Source organism: Dipodomys spectabilis, unplaced genomic scaffold (assembly GCF_019054845.1).
Source record: "Dipodomys spectabilis isolate Male_0828 unplaced genomic scaffold, ASM1905484v1 ptg000145l, whole genome shotgun sequence".
NCBI classification, from domain to species: Eukaryota; Metazoa; Chordata; class Mammalia; order Rodentia; family Heteromyidae; genus Dipodomys; species Dipodomys spectabilis.
The window spans coordinates 11,425,700-11,447,938 of NW_024870822.1; positions in this window are offsets into that span (position 1 = coordinate 11,425,700).

Sequence of the window (22,239 nt, forward strand, 5' to 3'; positions counted from 1 at the left end):
GTTCCAGAAAACAATGGAGATAGAAAACTTACTTCACTGAGAAGTTAAAAGAAAATAAAATAGTTACACTTGACTGAACACTTCTGAAATCAGAACACTGCCTTTTCTATTCCAGCTGAGCCCTGTCTTTCTCATTACCAATTCAACAGCCCATTTAGAACTTTGTCCCAAATGTGAGGACACATTTCCTCCAGTCTGCACTTCATAAACTCTCATGGAAGTCTTTTTCTCTTTTATTTCTGATTTTATTTGAAAGTGTTTTCCTCCCTTCATAAAGCAGACTAGAATCTAACAACACATCTCACTATAAAAATTAGAGTGTAAATAAACACTGAAGAAAATATAGACTTAATATTCATATAGTATTTTTAAAATACTTTTAATAAGTATCAAATTCCTGGTCATCGTTGTCCACAAAAGGGCAAAAATCTAACTACTTTTCTACTTCTTTTTGCTCCTTTCCTTTCCACTTTGCTTTAGCTGTTTATTCCTTGGAAAGAGATGAGCTAGTTTGTTCAGCACAAAATAGCCACACTTTCTCCATAGGCAATTATTTAAAAAGGAATTATAAAAAGTAAAATAAACATTGGACTTGGCATTTGAAAATCTATAGTAGATGATACTGATTTTTCTAGTTTTGATATTTCTTAAATAGACCAAAATAGTCACTTTCAGAGCATTTTCCATGATGCTAGAAAAGTACATGGATTTAAGTTAGATGTTGCACACTAAGATTTCAATTTAATTTAGTGTGTAGATATCTGTACTTATGGACTATCTATCTATCTATCTATCTATCTATCTATCTATCTATCTGTCTGTCTGTCTGTCTGTCTGTCTGTCTGTCTGTCTGTCTGTCTGTCTGTCTGTCTATCTATGTACTTATCTATGTATCTATCTATCTATCTGTCTGTCTGTCTGTCTGTCTATCTATGTACTTATCTATGTATCTATCTGTCTGTCTTCTGTCTGTCTGTCTATCTGTCTATCTATCTGTCTATCTATCTTTCTATCTGTAAATCTATCTGTCTAATGGAAGGGGAAAAAAAATTGTGAGGCAAAGGACAAAGAATGAACCAACACAACAGCAATACTCACAAGACAACATGTTTGAAATGTACTTTACAACTGGGGGCGGGGGTGGGGGGGAGCAGGCTTTGATGGGGAGGGAAAGTGGGAGAAAAAATGAGGGAGAGGGAAACAATGATTGACAAGAAATGTACTCACTACCTTACTTATGTAACTGTAACCCTTCTGTATATCACTTGACAATAAAATTAAACTTAAAAGAAAGATAAAATTTAAATAAAAGTTTCATGCATTTTTCTGTCCAGGCTACAATCCTCAGAGCTCAGCCTTCTTAGTAACTAGAATTACAGGCATGAGCCACCAGCCTGGCAAGGACTATAATTATTAATATTTAGAAGTAAAAAAAAAAGAATTGAGACATAAATGGAAAACTAATAGTTATCAATTTACCTGTTTTGGATATTGTTGTGCAGTATCTAGTATCTCATTTCATGTATCATCAGAACTGTTGTTTTATTTTTGCAAGTCAAACAGTGTCAAATGTTAGAAATTTCATACTGTTCAATGTGACAGTTGAAATTTCACAAGTCTTTCTGAAGAGATATGTCATAAAACAGTCATTCTTTGTAGGTACTGACAGATTTATGACATTGTATCAATTTTTATATCAATGCTCCTTCATTTATCAAATAATAATTTAAAAGGGACTCATGATTTCCTCTTAACAAAATGTTACTAGTATGATTATTAGATATAGCTGCCAATATCCCAATGTTATTTTCAGTGTGGTTGAGGATATATAAGTTAAGGGAGTAACATATATGTATAGTAATATTAATCAAAATTGCATGCTAAGGACAAAAATATATGGCAAGGAAGGAAAACATTTTGTATGAGCTAGAGGTTGTTATTTGGGCGTAGGCAATACCAGAGATCAGCTCCTACCACCTGATAACCACGTACTCTATCACTTGAGCCAGGTTATCAGCCCATTGTGATTTAGTTGTTTCTATCTATCTATCTATCTCTATATATCTATATGTCTATATAGATATAGATATGGCTGGTCTCCTAACTGCACTTCCCAAGTAGTTGAGATAACCAGCACATGTCACCATGAGCAACTTTGGGTTGTAGTTTAAAAGCAAGTTCTCTGAAAGTATAAGAGAATAAAATTTGGAAGGAAGGGGAATATGCATCATATGCTTAAAGGACTGTTCCATTGTAATTATGAGGATTACTTGAGATAGAATTCTGGAGCCAGGTAGAGAATGGAAATGATTTCTTCTGAAAGTAGAATGTTAGCTTGCAATGAAGAATACAGATGTGGGTGATAGATACGTATCAATCTCTAACTGTGAGATGCCAGTTTGACTAAGAAGAAGCACAAAGTTCCCCCTATTGTGCCCCAAAATGTGGGAAGGATAGAAATGTGGTAGAAATTATACCATCCACTCAGTTGTGGTGAGCTACATGTAAGAGGCCAAGCAGGTAATGTGTGGTGAGTAAATAGCAAACTCATCAAAATTCAAGCCAGATAAGCATCAGCTGATACATGGAATTACATCTTATGTGTCTAATCACTTAACAATAATAACCTAAATTAAATAAAGAATGATGTTATCAGATGAGTCTATTATAGAGCCTAGACTTTCCAAATACTTGGTTGAAGAATTATTTGGAAGACAGATAGCATTGCATCTGATGTTGGACTGATGTCACAGCAGGCCCTGACAACTGGAGAGAAAGAAGAGAGTGAAAACAGATTAGCAGACCAAAGTTAATCCGCAAAATAAACATGGAGCAAGTTATTATATCTTATTAGAACCTAGGGCCAATGAAAACAAACTGAGACCTTCTGACCTCAATGTTAAGAAATGAGCAGGGTTCTATGACTTTACCAGAGATAGACAATGTGGTTGGCCCTCAACCAAAGATATAAGAACAGCAACAACAAAAAATATAATACCAGCCCAAAAGGACTGAACATGATTATGTTCCTCATAAAGAGGTGAGGCTGCAGAAGAGTGAAATTTTCTGTAAGTTGCTATAGAACTTGCCGCCTGCATCAACAACTGCCATGTGTGTCAAGGTTGTTTACTAGACCCTACTTCATTTCTATGTCTCAGTAGTTTCTCTGGCCATTTTTAATTTGCAAGTGCCTATGGAAAAGCACTGTGGATAATATTATTCCAGTGTAGACAAGCTGACATAGAACTAAGCTACCATAAAGAGGCTAGTGCTGTGCCTAGAATTCCACAATGAGGAACAATGTAAAGTTTACTTCTAGATTTATTATTTGAGAGCTGATTTTCAAAGCAAATCAATTGGATTATGCCTCCAAAAGAATTTTATTTCATTGTGAAAGTAAAAGAAAGAATTAAAACCAAGCTGCTTTATGTTTAGTATGATACACATACATACATACATACATATATATGAAGAAACAATCCACAAATGTTGAGGAAACATTTGTAAATAGAAAAAAGAAATTTAATAACTGAGAAAATCAGGGTTGAGGGGAAACGCAGAGACATCTGAGGAATAAACACAGTCTGCTTCCTCTTGAAAATTGTTTATTACTCAATTTTCTTTTTGGGAAACTAGGAGTCAGGTATTCTTCTAATTCTTTACACAGACAAAGCAATGTCTGCATATATTATTATTCGCCCTTTTTATGTCATGGATGGTAGAAACATTAGAAAGACTTGTTTACCTTTTATATATGAGGAACATGGTTTATTGAGTAGTAACATTTTAACAGCTTTTTGTTAACGGAATTTTATAGATACAACTGGAGCACAACTGAAGGCCGTTACATTTTCAATCATTTCAACACTATGCAAAATGGTTGTTCTAAACTAAGAAATTGGTGACACTTGTGACAGGCCACTATTAAGGTGTTTGTTAAAATTATACACTACTTAGTGACTCTCTCAATAACTTTTTCAGTGCAACCCATCCCATTAAGCAACCGTATGTGGCTTAGAAAGAACCATGCTGTTAAAAATTGTGGGCATGATAATTTTTCAGTAATATAGATAATCCATCTTCTAAATGAAGTGACAACCATGGAGGTTTCAGTAATAATTTCTCTTACACATAGGTACTCAGGGTATTTACCATATTTATGAAATCAACGGCTTACAGTGCTATTTTATTATGTGGAATTTCTATGTTTAAAAATATTTTTGCTTTTGTTAACTTTATTCACACCACAGTTTTCAATAATGACTCAAACCTCTTCTTACTGGAAGAAGTAAGGAATTATGTAAGAGCAAGTTTTATATTTTGAGTGACCTCAAATGCCTGGTTGAGTCACTGAATAATTTTTTTCCAGCAGATGCATCTTTCTTTTATTTTACACATTAAGGAACTTGCAGTTTTTTTAAATTTATTGTGAGAATACCATACAGAGGAGTTACAATTACATGGGCAAGATAATGAGTACATTTCTTATCAAGCATTGTTGCCTCCTCTTTGTTTCCCCTTCCCATCCCTACATTCTTTCAAATCTGTAATTTTGTTGGGAGTTGTATATGAATACAAAGGATTTTTACTTTGATGTTTTTGTATATTTATAGTCCAATTTGATCTAATTAGTTTCTTCTATTCCTTTTATTTATTCTCCCTTTCTCTTTTATAAATTTATTGGTTTCATTTTTTCTATTTCTAAATACATATATGAAATACTTGTACAGTAATCATATTTGTTTACTCATTGTCCTCTTTATTCATCTGTCCCTCTCTTGTAGGTTCCCTATCTGCAAATAAGACAAATTCAACCTCATGTGAATTTTTCCAAGTCTAGATTATGCATTTAAGGGAAAAATATAAAACACATCTTTTTATAGTTCTTTATTTTACTTAATAAAATAATTTCCATTTATAGCAAATTTCCTTATAGCAATTCAACTTAATTTTTCACAGTTTAATAAAGTTCCTGTATGTGTGTGTGTGTGTGTGTGTGTGTGTGTGTGTATGCATGTGTGTGGATGTATGTATGTATGTATACAGTTTCCTCAATAAACTAAAAGAAGAATTATCACGTACATGCCTATAATTCAAACTATTCAATGGTACAAGTAGGAGGATTCGTGGCCAATCCTAGCGAATCCTACTGCATTGTTGGTAGGAGTATAAACTTGTTCAGCCACTTTGGAAAGTAGTATGGAGGTTTCTCAAAGACTCCACATAGAGCTCCCCTATGACCCAGCAATCCCCCTTTTGGGCATTTACCCCAATAATCACAAACAAGACCATACTAAAGCTACCAGCACAGCTATGTTTATCAAAGCACTATATATATATATATATATATATATATATATATAATATATTCATAAATATATGAATTCTATGCCTCCATCAGAAAGAATGACACTGCCCCATTTGTTAGGAAATGGAAAGACTTGGAAAAAATTATATTAAATGAAGTAAGCCAGACCCAGTGAAAAATAGGTCCCATGGTTTCCCTTATTTGCAATAACTAGTATATGTCTAGAGTAATATTACCCAGTGTTTGGCTTTTGTCTTACCTCCTACCACTGTGTAACCCCTTTTCAGTGCAGAGCTGGACACGGGAGTACATGCCTGTGATCCTAGCTATGGGAAGTCTAACACAGGTGGATTCCTCCCAGGGACAACCCTAGTTAGAAAGCAAAATCAAGAGATCCTATATCAAAACAATGTATAAATCAGAACTGGAACTATGGCTCAGAGAAGAATACCTGCCTAGAGAGCAAAGGGAATTGAGTTCAGAGCTTATTTGTTATAGTAGGATAAATGACCTAAAAGAGTCATTGATGGATGTGTTAATTGGTTTCATTATAGTACTCATTTCAAGCTTTGCATTTTTAATATCCATATTTTTCTCAATTATCCCTCAAAAAAGGTTGATAGGAATTCAAATGGATTTTGTTAAAAAAATGTTCCCTCAAACTTAGTAGCTTAAAATCAATGACATCATTCATTTGGCTTATAATGAGATTTTTGGCATGTTTTATAGACATGTCTTCCTCTGTTGTGCTTCATTTTAGCTGAGGGATTTTTTTTCTCAAATCTAACATTGCTTGAAGGCTCTTTACCTCAGATGAAAATGGCATTTAGTTTCTAATTCAGCTGAGGAGGCTAGTAGGTGAATCACTTATAGTGCAGTCTGGAATACCACTTTCACTTCTTCCAATATGATGGGTGGTGCTTTCTGTTTTGTTTTGTTTTGTTCTGCACTGGTCTTGAGGTTTGAACTCAGAGCCTGGATTTTTTCCTCAAAGCTAGCTCTCTACCACTTTGAGCCACAGCTCTACTTCTGACTTTATTGGTGGTAAAGCAGAGTCTCAGACTTTCTTGCCTGGACTGGCTTTACAATGCATTCCTTACATCTCAGCCTTCTGAGTGGCTAGGATTTCAAGCATATGCCACTAGTACCCAGCCTGATGGCTGAGTTTTAATGACAAACATTTTGAATATATTCCAGAAAGAAGTTATTCCCTGCTTATATCTTCTCTTGAAAGTTTATATAACCCTCCACCTACTGAATTATGCTCACAGCATAGATTCAAGTTGTCTATTGGTATAGGAGAGAATGAGAAAACACAATTATCCTTTGGGCAATATAGTGAAGGTCAGCTATATGCAAAGTGGAAGAAATGAGTGTATGTGACACAATATTATTAATGCTATAGATTGGACCATTGGCTGAGATACATAGGTCTTCTAGACATCCAGGTTAATACCAAGTAATTCAATTCCATTGTTGGCTACATTGGCACAATTTCCTCTAAAGGGTAATGAGTCCATGGATTTCAATATCCAGTATCCATACAAACTTACCAAGTGTCCTGTTTGTTTCCCTCACAGAGGTGAAAATCAGCAGGCATATTCAAATGTATTTTCATGTTAATTATCTCTATAAGAAAAAAAGTGTTTGGCTTGGAAGGTGGCTCAGTGGTAGAGTGCATGCATGAGGTTCTGGGCTCAGTTCCTCAGCACCACATAAGCAGAAAAAGCCGGAAGTGGCACAGTGGCTCAAATGGTAGAGCACTAGCCTTGAGCTGAATAGCTGAGGGACAGCACCTAGGCCAAAAAGAAAGAAAGAAAGAAAATGTATCCTCCATAATTTATCAAGCTTGGTAGATTGGTAAAATATTTTCAGCTCTTGGTAAAACCTGGTGAAATACTGAGCAAAATTCAAAGCTCCAGGCTCTCAGTATCAACTGCACTTATTTACAGAAGGTAAAGCAAGAAGGGTGAGATACACCTTGCTCTTCAAGTTTAGCTGGAAATACCACTGTCAGACATTAGAAAAGCTGATTTGTTCTCCCAATTTTCAGCTTTGCATGTGCATTATAAAACAGATTTGATACGCAAAATGTCAGCACATAGGAAGGAAATGGAACTATTAAGATCAACAAAGACAAAAGAACAAGTAGTAAGTGGTACTGATGTTCAACTTTAAAACAAAAAAAATAAGCAAGGTATGTCCTTTTTTGACTGATAGAATATGCTACCAGCATGATGAGGTCCAAATAATTTGACTTAGAAAGTAGCTGACTGCTGAGAAACACTGTTATTAATTCTGCTATTCTTCATGAAGAAAACAAGAAGAGGCAGCTACCTGAGAGGTCTGTTTCATACAGGACACAAACAATAGAGAACAGTTACCTGAAGAGAAGAGAACAATGAGGAAGATGCAGAGGAGAGAAAAGGCTGAGCACAGATGTCAGCAGGTGAGAGGATAATCACTATAAACAATGATTTGTGCATCCATCAATAAACAGCATGAGCAAACGCACATCCCCAGATTGAGCAAAGTAAATCACGGAAACAGCTCATGAACTTTTTACACAAAGAGAATTGTTTAATTTAATAGTCAATAATTAAAAATGCTTGATTCATACATATATATGCATATGTGTATGTTCTTAGATTGACTGAAACAAATCACATTTAAACACCAATTAACCCTACAGAAAGAAGCAAAGCTAGAAAGAAAACATTCATCCTTTGACATGAATACTGTGACAAAAGATTTAGGGACCACTGGGACACTGAAATGGAGATGAATTCCAATTGCGCTAGAATAAATGTTGGCAAAGACAAATGCTTACGAAATAAAGAATGAACAAATAAATAAAGCTTTCTTGCTTTGACTAAAGTGCTAGATGATAAAAGATATTTATTACACGTTTAAGAGGGAATTGTGTTGTGTTTTTTAAAAAAGAAAATGGATTGTTTTATGCAAGTTTGGTCCCAATAACTCACTTTCAACAGGTAAAATTAGTTGGTAGTGCAAGGAGAAAGAAGAATGTTTAATGATGGTGAGGAGTAGTTCTCCAGAGTACATTTGAGTGAGAAGGGACAAGTTTTAGGAGAGTTAGAGGAGAAAAGGAGATGACAAGGAATGCATCTGGTGGAAGATATAAATTAGAGTGAGGAGGAGAAAATGATGAAAAAGGAAAAGAAAAGAGAAAATAAGAAATTAAAAAAAAAAAAACCTTGTATTCTATATTGAAGAAGTCAAGTGAGAAAGAATTGGATTAAACTCTCTGAACACTAAAACTGCTTTCTCTAAAAGATCTTTGATAATTACTGTCTCCTGACACATGTCAGCTCTTTTTTTGAAGCAAGAAAGGCAATATAAAGAAAGATAGGATATTATATGTATATATATTACAAATAAAAGATTCTAAATTTTGTAAATACAACTTTCAAATCACCCTATCAGTAGACCTAGAACATTCAACTTGGGGATTCGTGTTCTTTAAAAACTGAGGAAGAGAAAGAGAAAAAAAGTGAGAGAACATAAAAATTAAAAAGAGAATGGTTAATGAAATGGTTTTAAAGAGTCAGTGAAATAAAATAATGAACAGCAACAACAAAAATAAGATGGGAAGAACCAAATGAATTCTAAAAGTTTATTGTAGTTCCTTTGCAATTACAAAATAAATCAAGTACGCATTCTGTAAGAGAAAAAATAATGGAAAATTGGGTAAAATTTTTATGGCTGTGTTAACTACCAATATACTTGTTTGTAGGGCATACAATTCATGTGATAAACATACCTTTATCAGTTATATATCTCGTATTCACTACTGAGATTTTAGCTAGTTGTTAATGTCCCTAAAATAACTTATACACTTCATAATTATACACTACCACACTTTTGAGTTCAATTTCCTTCACACACACACACACACACACACACACACACACACACACACACACACACTATTGTTCTTGTTATTCTTCTAGATTGCAGGAAAAATGTGTGCTTATCATCACTGTTGTCCTGATAGCAGCAGGCTGATCCAGTAACTTTGACATGAAAAATATAAAGGAAATACTAGGTAATAAATATTTTATAAGATAGACTCTAGTGCAGATGCAGTAACTCTATATCTATCTATCTATCTATCTATCTATCTCCATATATAGATCTATATAGATCTATATCTATACTTATAGATCTATATATGGAGATGATAGATAGATATTCAATGATTTACTCTTCACAATAATCTTGAATTGATAATAATATTTCTCTTATTTGGAGGAATAGAATTATCAGGTTTAGTAACAATGGAAATGTCATAATTTGCAGTCAGAAATGTCTAGAGAAATAGTATCTAAAATATGGCAGAATTTCTGTGAAGAAAAAAATTATGTAGTTGTAATTCATGAGAATAATTGGCATCCTACTAGGAGAAAGAAAATTTAAATATCTTTAAAAACATGATTTAAAAAATTACTACAATGCTTTTCACTCAGGGGTGTTTTAAAAAATGGTATATGGATTGTAAGATATACTTACAGGATAAATATATTATATGCAATCTTAATTATGCCAGATGTTGTAAGTAATTACATGGAAATTTCTTAAGATATAAAGCAGGTTTTGAAGTAAGTCTATAAATTAAGAACCTGTTTTTCAGAATTAAGGGAAAAACATATTTCTTTTACTCTTTGTTGTTTACCACATATTTATTTAAAAGCCAGAGGAAAATGTTCTCTATTTTTTTCAGTTCTACAGAACACTAGTAAATTTTTTACAATGATAAAATTTATATAACATGAAATTTCACTTCATTCCTAAGTTGCAGTAATGTGGAACCATCATAAGAGTTAAAGTTTAAGTGAGTCATATTTGCAGAAATTGTAGAAAAGTTTTGCTAGTTTTAAATTTAAGTACCCATACAATTTAAATATACCCTATTTATAAATTCATAAAGTGTGTATATGATATACATACAGATTGATTAAGTGCAAACAGCTATGTAATGGAGACCACATCAAGAAAGTACACATTACCAGCACCTACCAAGAACGTAAAAATCAAACCCACCTGTAGGAAGAATATTCCTCTTATTAGGAAATTTAGAATACAATTTTTGCATAATGAGACATGTAGCATACTAATCTAAAATATTACAGAAAATAAATGGACATTTTATTTTCACTATGCTTATGAGTACTTCTGTATTTTGGAGGTAGTTTAACCTTGAAACAAAATATTTTTAAGAGCTTTTGTCATGTTTGAGATTGGCATGGAGAATTTAAGTCCTGCTACTTGCTTCATGTCTATAACATGTGTCATTATTTTCTCACCTGTCAATAAGAAAATGTAAGGCTCTTGTCAGCTTGTTGCTTTTATTATTCATTACCCTGATCATGACCTCCTGGCATATAATTAGTAGTCACATTACATATGTCACTTATTAACAGTTTTAATACACCTGTCTATGAAAACATTTGAAGACATACTATATTTCATTTGTTCAAGGTTTAAAGTGTATCCTCATATTTACTATCTTCTAGTTTTATCCCTGTGTTTTCTGATACATACAAGAGATTTCTGGTTGTCATAGCCAATTTTTACTTGTGTATGTGTGTGTTCTGTGAATATACATGTGCATATCAAATAAACATGTAGTATATATAGTTCCCAGTGATTATTTTTTATTTACTTTATTGTTATTTTAGAGGTTATGCACAGCAAGGTTATATTTACAAAAATTAGGTAACGAGTACATTTCCTTTCTTACAGTGTCATCTATTCCCTCATTCTCTCCCATTCCCTTTCTCTCATCTCCACCCACAAGTTGCATAGCTCATTTTCATCCACGTCCAATGTGCTCCCCTGATGGACTTTTTCATCCTTTCCCTCAGATTCCCAGTGATTGCTTTTAAGACACATTTAAAGATGATTTAATATCTTGCTGTACAAACAACTGCAATAAACATGAAACTTAGGGGTCAACAGATAATAAGAGCTATCAATAAAAAGGATCAGGATAGCCAGGCGCCGGTGGCTCACACCTGTAATCCTAACTGTTCAGGAAGTTGAGCTCTGAGGATCTTGGTTCAAAATCAGCTCAGACAGAAATGTCCGAGAGACTCTTATCTTCAATTAAGCACCAAAAAAACAGGAGTGGCTCTATGGCTCAAGTGGTAGAGTGCTAGCCTTAGATGAAGAGCTCAGGGACAGTGCTCTGGTCCAGAGTTCAAGCCCCGTGACTGACCAAAAATAAAAAAGTTATCAGGATGACAAGTACACTACAGTCCTTAAAAGTCATGTTGGATTCAAGAATTTAAAATGTGTCAGTGTATCCATTGAGCAAAAGCACAATGAATGGAGTCAAGTCCTGAAAAGAGTGAGAGAGATCAGGCCACAAACCTCAGACTTGCTTCTTCAAGCCCTGTACTTCAGCTATAGTTCAAACTCTCATCTTCTTCGTTTGGATCTGTAAACTGCATCTGGCTTTGAATACAAATTTATCTACTTGGAATTCACAATAATGTGTTCAATTATGTTTTCTCTCCCTTATATCTCATTTTCACCTTGTACTTCTCACTTACCAGTGTATATGTTTCATCTTCACAATTTCCTGGTGAATGATTATCTAATTTCTTTCTGAGGAAGTAAAATGACATAAAGGAAATTTATGTTATTTGGTGTGGTACAAATCTGAAAACCCAATATCTTATTAAGCATAAAACTATAGTAAATCCTTTATATCCTACAACCCTCTGTGTCATGTGTTGTTAAATTTCTACTTCAATATTCATCCAGAGACTTGGAAGAAAATGTAAGCAGTTTTCTAATATTATAGCAACAATATATATTAACATGAACTTATTGGACAACTAATATAATTACACACACACACTCACATATATATGTATATATGTATTCACTGAATCCACACTATAGCTTTGTTTCTAATTGCTTTGTTCAATAAACATGGGAATGATGGTTTCTAAAAGATTCTGGGGGCTGAGAAGGTAGCTCAGTGGTAGAGCGCTTGCCTTGCATGCATGAGGCCTTGGGTTCGATTCCTCAGCACCACATAAGCAAAAAGAAAAAAGCCAGAAGTGGCACTGTGGCTCAAGTGGTAGAGCTGAAGAGCTGAGGGACAGCACCCAGGCCCAGAGTTCAGGCACCACAACTAGACCCCCCCCCAAAAAAAAAAGAAGATTCTGACATAGCATGAAATTAACTTTTCACCAACATAGAAGTCCTTTTTGGCATGACTTCCTAAGAACTGTCTTTATTTTTCAAATATTTGATACAAATCAACCAAATGGTATTTTGTTACAAGTGAACAGTATTGAAATTAAAATTTCAATATCCATAGTTTTCAGTGTGTCAGTTTTTACTGTATTTCTTATTCATCGTTTAGATATTATCCACATAGTGGTATATAAAAGAGATTATATGATCTGCAAAGTGTTAAGTACTTAATATCTTCCTCTTTATGGAGCAAGCTTGCCAATTTCTACCATGGATGCAGTATTGGGAGTTTATGTCTTTTTTAAACTGTTATTATTAAGGGGTTGTACAAAAAACGTTACAATTCCATAAGTCAGACAATGAGTTCAATACTTCTTAGACAAGGTTACTCCGTTCATTGTACTTTTCTGTTTTCCCTTCCCATTCCTGCCCAGGAGTTGCAGAGTTGGTTTTTTACATAGTGTATATTGAATATATTTGCTCTCCCTTTCCCTATCGTTTCCTATGATTCTTTTTTGTTCCCTCTTAAGAAAAAAAGCAAAAACATATTTCCACTTCCTGGAATGCATTTTGATAACTGTACTTTAGATGTTCAGAATAGGCGTTTACTCATAGGTAAAGCTTTCCTTCTGTGGCAAGGCAACTGAATTACTGCAAACACTTCCTTCCATAGAGGCAAACTCTAGTTATAATCATTTTATTAACAAGGTCATTTAACAGAGTGATGTGGGAACATGATCCAACTGTTTGGAATCCTGGCACTATATTTCCTCTAGATCCTTAAGTTAAGTACTTGTTTCTTTACCTATTTAACCTATATCCTTGACTCCTTTTGAACACTCAATTAATGCTTATACTTACATATCTCGTATATAGTTATAATAGTACTTATGGAAAAAAAATCATGTTTCCCCCCCCTCTGGAGACAATCATAATTTTTATCATATTCACCAAGGTGACTTGTATTCTCAAATTCTAAAATTCTCACATATTTGATATTGTGCCTATAATGAAGAAAAAGCTAACCATGGTGCAACCCAACCTGGAAATTAAAGTCTGGCTTCATTAAAGTATGTGAGGATGGTTTCTCTTGTGATATCTGCTCAGCACATTCTCCTCAGACAATCCTCTTCTCTTTCTGAAACTGAAGAGTTTCAACCTAAACCTTATTCTTTCCTCAGAATGTAAAACAGAATTCATCTCCGTGCCTTAGTTCTTCCTTTTGATAAATTATAACCAGTATATTGAAAGATGCTATCACTCTTTAAAGATAAAACTCTCCTGTCAGGAACCACAATTGTTTCCAAGGCAACTCAAGTAGCTTGCAGGGACAAAGTTGCTTTCTTTACTCTGTTGCCATAGAGCAAGAAAGTTTCTGAGCAGGTTCCAAGGGAAGAAGAAATGCAAAATAATACTTCTGTTGACAATCTCTATAAGAATAGTGTGAAATAAAAAGGCCTGTTGCCAAATGAAAGTGTTTTCAAGAACTATATTGAATTTAAAATACTCTTACTCTTCTAAGTATGTCTTGAAAACACATGCGCTCTTATCTAAAAGAATGACCAAATAAAGCAGGATAAGATATACTCTGGGGGCTGGGAAGGTACCTCAGTGGTAGAGTGCTTGCCTTGCATGCCTGAGGCCCTGGGTTCGATTCCTCAGCACCACATAAGCAAAAAGAAAAAGCCCAGAAGTGGCGCTGTGGCTCAAGTGGTAGAACACTAGCCTTGAGCTGAAGAGCTGAGGGACAGCGCCCAGGCCCAGAGTTCAGGCCCCACGACCGGACCAAAAAAAAAAAAAAAAAAAGATATACTCTGACATAATGACTTGTACATCTCATTGTTGCAATGGGTCCACTTGTATCCCTATTTAAATGATTTATTTTTGCCCTTCCCCTCCACAAATTATACCAACATCAAATACAGTGAGAGTTGGCAGCGGGGCGGGGGGTAGAGGATGGGAAGGGATGGAAGGGGCAACCAAAAAGGAATATTTTAAAGAGAAAAAGAAAACGTAAAATGTATAATTAAGAAAGAAAAAAGAAAGGAAGGAAGGAAAGAAAGAAAGAAGGAAGGAAAGAAAAAGCAAGCAAGAAAGAAATGAAAGAAAGAGAAAGAAAGAAAGAAAGAAAGAAAGAAAGAAAGAAAGAAAGAAAGAAAGAAAGAAAGAAAGAAAGAAAGAAAGAAAGAAAGGAAAAAGAAAAAAGAAAAAAAGACTGCCAGAATAGTACTGATCAACATTGGTAATTCTATCATTTGTCTTCTGTCACATTCCCTTCTTTAATTTTGAAATGTAATTATGTTAACAGTGTTGTCAACCATATTTCAACTACTTGATATACAAGTGTCTATATTTAGAGATAGTAAATATTTACCAAGTATTCATCATAATTGCAGAACTCAGTTAATTTCCTTTGGTTTGACAGAGACTTCTAAGTACTTTTATATCCCCTGCATCTGCCCAGCCTCCAGAAATGCAGACAATCCTGTTTTAAGCAAGCGTTATTCTCTTTTTTAAATTTATGTTTACTTTTACTTTAGTAAATTAATTTTTTGCCAAGGTGATGTACAGATGGGTTACACTTACATATGTAAGGCAATGAGTATGTTTCTTGTGGAACATTTTTACCCCCTCCCTCATTTTTCCCCACTTTCCCTCCCCACTACTCCTCCCTCCCCCAAGTTGTAACATTCATTTCCAGCAGAGTGTCTTGTGAGTATTGCTGTTGCATTGGTCAGCCTTTGTCCTTGGTCTCACCAATCTGCTGTTCCCCTTCCCTTCCCCCAAATCAGACAGATGTATATACAAGACACAGGGTAACAAAATCAAAGAAAGCACTATCTTCAGTCAGCCACTTGCACACTGGTCTCAGCTTACACCCCCATCCCCCTCCCCCCGCCTCCATAACTTTGATCCAGTCTTCAGCAACTTATCCCCTGATTTCCTCATTTTGTTCATCAAATGAAAGCATTGGTCAAACATTTAACACAATGTTTATTAAACAGTAAGAAAACACAAAACAGAAGGCAGGTTCACCGAGGCCCACACTATTATCAGTATTTCATTTTGATTTATACTGATTCATATCAAAGAAACTACTACCTTTCATTGTGTTACTATTCCCATTTACTTTCTTTCCTCCATTCAAATGCCCAGATAACAGAAAAAAATGTAGTTTTCCAATGTTAAGTTCTACTTCTCTTTGGCTTTTGTATCTGAATTCAGCTGCCAAGTGGATGACAAACAATAGGAACTCAATATTGATCTTTTTTTTTCTTTAAAAATGATGCACATCTTATCTAGACCAATGGGAGAGAGAGCTTCTCTGTCTCCAAGCTATGTTTTGCATATTAAGTCTGATGCACTTTAAATGCATCTATAGAAAGGGGAGCAGTGTTCATGGAGGTTTCTTTCTAAGCAAGCTCACTCTTCCTCTTCCATGCTCTCTAACTTATTTTAATATCATTACTAAAATAATGAAATCTATTTTAATATCATTAATAATTAAACTCAGAATTGGCTTTCATTATTCATTAAACTCAGAGTTGACCTTCACTATCAGCTGAAATGCACTTGGCTAAATAGTGACTGAGTTGCTCTCTCTCTGTCCAGCTTGGTTCATTTTCTAAAGGAGTAAGAAAAATAAAGTTGAAGATACATCAAACCAAATCTTGGGAAACAGTGCAATAGTTATTAGAGGAAACTTATGGAAGCAAGATTCTGCTTTCTTGGGTAAATAAATATCTGGAAAATAAGATGCATAAAGTATACAAGGACCCAAGTACTACAGATCCCTGTCAGGTAGTGAGTTTGAATTTTACCATATCATGTGGCAAAGCAACGAAGAAGGAGAGATTAGTGAAAAGAAATTAGAAAGGAAGGATGAAAGGCAATGCTCACCTGGGAAGGGAAATAAAGTTCAAGATCCATTACAGTTGTCTAATTTGGAGAGGGGAAGGGAAATAACAAAATACTGAAACAATTGTAACAATGAGATGTACAAGACACTATGTTGAAAACCATAGGGTTGAAGTTGGGGAGATGAAGAGGGAAGGGATTGTAGGGGAAAAACAAAGGAGGGGCTAACAATGCTCCATTAGAAATGTACTCATTCCTTACTCCTGTAACTGTAACCCCCTCTGTATCTTTACAGTATCTTTACAGTAGTTTTACAATAATATATATATATATAATAATTATTTTAACATTTAGACCTATAATCCCATCTATGTAAAAGGACATATGGCAGAAAAATAGTAGTTCAAGGTCAGCTAGAGAAAACTTAGAGGCACCTGATCCTAACAAATAAGCTGAGTGTATTGGCATGCCCTGGGTGGTGTGTAATCCAGGTTACACTTGAGGTTTAGGAAGGGAAATGCTTGCAGGAACAAAAACAAAAACCCAGAGTGGGCAAAGAAACTGGGGGAGGGGAATGGCAGCTCAATCTTTACAATTAGTAGAGGGGATGCAAATCAAGTGTGAGGTGTTGAGTTCAAACCCTCGTACCACACACACACACACACACACACACACACACACCACACTCAGACACAGTCACACAAAGAGATAAAAAGATTTAGGTAATATTTGCTAAGTGAAATCTGAACTGAGTGGGGTTTCACATGAGTAATTTTTTTGGGTGAGACATGAATAAATAGTCCAAAGTCTAAGTCAAAGTCAAGTCTGTATAGTGTCTACACCTATCTCCATTAAATGAAGAAGAGTGGTAAAAGTCGGAGAGAGTAAGCTATGACAATTTATTTTCAAGAAATGGAATATTTCTGTTGCAAGGGAATGGAGGCAAGAGTGGTAGATGGGTAAGGGCTTCAAATAGAGTATCTGAAGATTACATTGGAATCTATAAATGGAGACCAAGTCAGAGAAAGGATTGCTGAATGTCAGATCTGTGGCTAAAAGCAGTAGTGAGCGTAGTTAGTTTAGTTTAGCAGTTCATTTAGAGCCTAAAGATTAAGAGATTGAAAGAGAATAAATAGTTACTGTGTCTCAGAAGGTAAGAGAGTAATAAATGCCTCTGATTCCATTGCAAATTAATACTCACGTTTAACATTCTATCACTTGAGCCACAGTTCCACTTCTGACATTTTGGGCTTTTTACCTTTTTGGTAGTTCATGGAGATAAGAGTCTCATGGATTTTCCTGCTTGTGCTCTTTTAAACACTGATCCTCAGATCCCAGCCTCCCAAGTAGCTAGAATTATAGGCGTGAGCCTTAGATTCCTCTTTTTGGCATGCATTATATAAGATGAAGTAGAACATGAATGCAGATGACATGTGGACCTACACTCCAGAGAAAATAACCATCCTTACTCTCCATAATGATTAGAACATTGAAAGCCAAGTCGGTTTTGAGTCCTGGCCAAGATAGTCCAGCCACTGCCACAGCTGGCTTTTTTCCCCATTGCTCCCTGGTCATACACAAAAGAAAAATTTTGTTGAAATTTTCAGAGCCAACTGGCTGATTTTGCTCCTAACGTAGCACTGAATTCCAAGACCTCCTGTTTAATAGTTAAAAAAAAAAACAAAAAAATTTGCAAATGAACCAATGGAAGGCCTGGGGCCTGAATATTGGGCCTGGATACTACTCTGGGCCTGCGCGCTGTCCCTCAGTTCTACAGCTCAAGGCTAGCGCTCTACCACGTGAGCCACAGCACCACTTTCCGCATTTTCTGCATATGTGGTGCTTAGGAATGGAACCCAGGGACTCATGCATGCAAGGCAAGCACTCAACCACTTCCCAGCCCTCTCTTCCTTTTTTAAAAGTGAGTTACTTTTAACCTATTTTACTTGAGTCCTAGTAAAAGTTTTCTATGGCATTAAATATCTATTCTTCAATAATTATTATTGAGTGATTTTGTGCCTTGGTAACTATTCCAAGTATTAAGTACAAAGTATATACACTGATACCTTTATATATTGAAATGGATAATAGGCATGTGAAAGAATCATTTTATATTAAAATTGAAGGCAATTATAGTTACATTAAAAAAAACTCTTCAAGTGTTAGAAGAACGTTTGAGAGAATCAAGGACTAATGACATAAATCCTTATGAATTAAAAAGTGTGTGTGATAGCCCAATTGCTAAGTTAAGATAGGACCATACATAATGAAGCATATCAAAGTGAACTCCAAGAATTAGAACCAAGAGGTTCTTATTATGTCCTGTATGCAATTCTTTTTTTTCTGTTTTAGTTTTCTCTACCCTTTGTCTTATACATACATTTATCTGATCCATGGAAGGGAAAGGGAATCACACAAACAGCAGGGTGAATGAATGAAACAATGATTCTCACTAGGCACTATGTTGGAAATGAACTATGCAGCCTGGCAGGGGAGAGGAAGGAGGGGTAAGTGAAAGAAAATGAGGGAGGGGGTAACTGTGTTTAAAAAGAAATGTACTCAGAAATGGCACTATGGCTCAAGTGGTAGAGTGCTAGCCTTGAACTGAAGAGCTGAGGGACACTGTCCAGGCCCAGAGGTCAAGCCCCATGACCCACAAAATAAAGGAAGAAGAAATATACTCATTACCTATTTATGTAACTGTAAATCCCCCACTCATCACCTTTACAATAGAGATGACAAAAAATAAGAGTGCATGTATCATCTCTTTAGATGTGTATATGCATATTTATTTAACTGTTCCCTTTATGGCTATCTGCCATCACCTGTGAGTACAAATACTGCTAGGTACCTTGAGAGCTCAAATTCTGATCCTTACCATCAACATTCTGATCATTTTCAGGAAAAAAATTAGAACTGAGTAATTATAAGGAGATGTTTCAAAAAGTATATGTCTGATGTATAATTTTGTTTCATTATGCCATATTATTTTATGAAGGCAGCATATAATGTTGCTTCCTTTATTCTATTGGTTCCTGAAAGAAGGAACATCTGTAGCATTCCTCGTCTTGTCCACTGGTCTTATAAGAACTATGTCTCGTCCCCAAGTCTCTGCTAACCTCAAGGCCCCATCTGCAAATGCAAACATTAACATCTCCCAAGAAGATGCTAATATGTTATCTTCATTTCTATCTTGCTCCAAATTCACCTCATTCTGTCAGAGTATCATCTTTTGAACTTCCCTCTAAGGGTTTACATTCTTTTTTATATTTCATTTGGGCTCAGCCATGTATCATTTTTTCCTATTTCTGAATTTTTACAGTATTTCTTCATTTTAAGATTGTGTGAAAATAGAATTAGTGGGGAGATAATGTATATTAGTTCAGAATGTCATGTTGCATAGCTCTGAAATTGCCCATGTGAAATCTTTGATCTTTCTTCAAAGATAATAATACCTGTTTCACAGAATTTCAAACGATAAAATTAAATTTCGGGTATGTCAGTGCATGAAATATTGTGACATTTGATAGTAGTTAATGTTTTGCCACTATTATCCGCTTCAGGAACTGTCATCTTAAAATTATCAGAGATAATTGGAAATAAGAAAGAAAATACTTTTGTCAGAAACAAAACTTTCAACTCAGGAAAATAAGTAGAGTAGAAGGTGATAATTTGGTTTGAACACTAGAAAGAGACCATTTTAAAAATAAAGCAGATTGATATTCCCAGAAGATGATAGAATTCTAAGATAGAGTTGTATTTTTTTCTACTTTAGAGCAAGGGTAGTCATGTGCCTTCGTGTATAAAGTATTGTAGCTAAAACACTATGCCAAAGTAAACAAAGCAAGAAAACACTTTTTTATTACTATGACTTCTAATATATGTTTTGGGGGGCTGGGAATGTGTCTTGCCTAGCATGCATGAAGCCCTGGGTTCCACTAGTCAGTACCACATAAAAAAATCTGGAAATGGAGCTGTGTCTCAAGTGGTAGAGTGCTAGCCTTGAGCAAAAGAAACTCAGGGACAGTGCCTAGTCCCTGAGCTCAAGCTCCAGGACTGGAAACAAAACGAAATGAAATGAAAAGAAAAGAAATATGTTACTTCCAATGAAGTTCACTCTCATATTTCAGATACAATGGCAAAAAAATCCAAAAATATATCTTCTTGGTTAAAAAAAACTTTATTGGAACATGTTTCCAAAATTGATGTATAACTTTCCAGGACAGGTTTGAAAAAAATAAACTAAAAGGTTCTGAAAAGTTTTAATTTTTTTTTTATGTCTTTCAAAAGAAAACAAATGTCACCTGCTATTTGTAACATTAGAGTGCTTTCCAGTATTATAAACCAGATGACAGTATTCTTTACTTTTGTCTTTCAGTGGAGACAATGCAGTAGAGTATCTCCTTGTTCTCAGAAGTCACACAGAACAATATTAATCCTGATGTAGACTTAGGGAATCCTTAAATATGATACCATGTCTACTACCATGTTGTTATTGTCTGTTATTGTTTACCTCAATTATGATTAACCAGTTGTTTAAACACAAGAAGTTGGAAAATTTATTCTCTTAGTAAATAATTGAAGAAAAATTACCTTTCTGTACTAGGAAGGCTAATTACTATTGGATATAATTTGGCTGACTCAAACTGAGAAGATTTTGAAGTGATTATCTAGAAATATCTGGTCTCCTGGACTTAGTCAATTTAGATTGAAGTCTCTAGCATCTGGCCAAAACCAGCTCTCCTCACCTACCTGCAATTTGAATCAGGCAGATGTCCTTGGACTGTCTTCTGAAACTAAACTTGCATTTTGACCAAGACATCAATTCATACCTCTTGAATAAGAACTTATAGGACAGAACCTAAAGTACTTACAGTTTTAATAAATAAGTAAGACTAACTCTGAACATTGAGAATGATATATAGTTGATAGCCTAAATCTGGAATTCACAAATGCTGTTTCCTCAAGATTGGACAGTCTATTATTCCTTTAACTGTTTGTTGAATGGAAGATATAATTTAATTTTTTAAAGGAAATGAAAACTTGAAATGAGCAATCCTTGTTTAATTGGTGTCTCTTTACTTTTGCCAAGCTTGTTCCTAACGGCTCTGCCATTTTTTATACTCAACTATCTATTGTCATGATGGACACTTAATGGCCTTTTTGTACTAGAATCATCTGATTTCTGCAAGAGAAAACTACTCTCTGCTGTAAGGTGTCAAATATTTATGGAGCACAGGCTTCATGACTGAAATTAGTGTCATAGTGTGAACTTTATTATTTTTGAATTATTAACAGCTTCCTCAAAATGAATAAGGTCAACCTGATAGTACTATGATAACCTGTACTAGCTGGGAGTAAGAAGAGTCAAGAGTGTCAGCTATTAAATAAATTTCCTATATCAGCAAAGTTATGAATCAGCTGACCTCATTTGTGAAACACAGATTTCACAAGCTCACTGGGAAAGATGCACACACCATTGAGCTGAGATTCAGTAAATCATCTAAACTACTTGGGTTCTGGGCAAATTTTATTATTATTATTTTTGTTTCCTGATACTGTTTTATTGATCTGTTCAAATTTCCAAAGGCCGTTCACTAGAACAAAGAGCAGATTAGCTGGATGTGTCCCACTGCATATTTATAAACATATTTAGATGTCGAAGCAAGAATAAGTAAACTTAAACTCTGCTCTTTAAATAACTGTATTGATTAATGGATAAATAAGCAAAATGAATTTTAAACTGTAAGCCATACTAAAAAACATGGTGAAAAGACACAAGTAAAATATTTCATGGTTCTATTATAATTTTAAACATTCCATCAAGGCAGTGAAAACAT